Source organism: Mandrillus leucophaeus, unplaced genomic scaffold, assembly GCF_000951045.1.
Source record: "Mandrillus leucophaeus isolate KB7577 unplaced genomic scaffold, Mleu.le_1.0 Scaffold85, whole genome shotgun sequence".
Classification (NCBI taxonomy): domain Eukaryota; kingdom Metazoa; phylum Chordata; class Mammalia; order Primates; family Cercopithecidae; genus Mandrillus; species Mandrillus leucophaeus.
In genome coordinates this window covers 3,889,620-3,890,954 of record NW_012109252.1, presented here as the reverse complement: position 1 = coordinate 3,890,954, position 1,335 = coordinate 3,889,620, and positions in this window count along the sequence as shown.

Genomic DNA, 1,335 nt, shown 5'->3' with positions numbered 1-1,335 from the left:
GTACTATATACTTTTGCATAGATTTTTTCATCATAAAAAATTTAAAAACTGAAATTGTCAACCTCCCCCCACCCCAAAAAAGCCAAATTAAAATACACACGGTTAATTATGAGAATTAACCACTATTTGAGGATCAAGTGTGATTTGTTTCTCTTCCTTCACCCCACTGGCCTCAGGAATGAAAAACACTTTAAAGGGAGAAAAAAGTAAAACTCTGACCACAATCCTCCACCCCATCCTGTCCTGTCTGCTTCTTGTGTCAGAGCCACTGAGGGAAAATCACTATTTAAATTGTCACAATGGCTGGGCGCAGTGGCCTACACCCAGCACTTCGGGAGACTGAGGCAGGACGATCACTTGAGCCCAGGAGTTGGAGGTTATACTGAGCCCTGATCGTGCCACTGCATTCCAGCCTGGGTGACAGAGCAAGACCCTGTCTCTAAAGAAAATTTTTTTAATAAAAACAAATAAATTGTCACACATTCCTAAGGTGCATTAGACTTTGCTGGGAGACGGCCTTTCTAGTTCACCATTGAGCTTAGCATTTCCTGCTGTTAAAATTAGAATAACTTTTATTCAGGATGTGCTCCTCCGAGATGAAACGGATGTCCGATTCTGGGAGCTGGAGGAACACGCTGCAGTGCACGTCCAGACTCTGGGAGGAGTGGGCAGGCACACAGAATCTCAGGAAGACGGTCCAGGGCAGCGGGGACATCCATCGTGTGTTGACCGTCAGCTCTGACAGCCCGGCTTGACGCTGCCTTCTAAGGATAGAGACTGAGCAGAGACTCCATGTGTCCTGGGCCCCAACAGACAAAATCAGAATGTGCAGGAGCCTGGGCAAATGAACCTATGACCCTGGGCAGCTGGCAGACTTTAAAAGCAAATTCCAGGTTCAAGCCTGTCTTTTTAAATATCTGCCCAAGGCTGCCATGGACCAAATTCCTAAAGATACCTTGTTGCCCTAGAAATGTCTCCAAAACTCAGTAACCCACTAGTTTTCCCACTTTGTCCAGAGACTTGGCTCCCACCTCCCCCAGCTACATGACCTTCCATCAAATCCACGCTCCACACAAAGAAAACAGCACCTAATTCTGATGAAAACGTCTGTCCATGGGACAAAGCCCTGCAGGGCCCAGCCTTGGCCTCAAGGGAAGGCAGGATTGGGGGTATGACACTAGCCCCCCCCCCCCCAAGAGCTGTACCTCACCTCACACAACCTCCCTGGTCCTCACTGGGTGAGGTAGAAATGCCACTGGCTCTACTTCCTGTTGATGTGCGGACATTGATCCTCTCTAGGGTTGAGAACCAGCATTTAGACCCAGAAGTGGACTT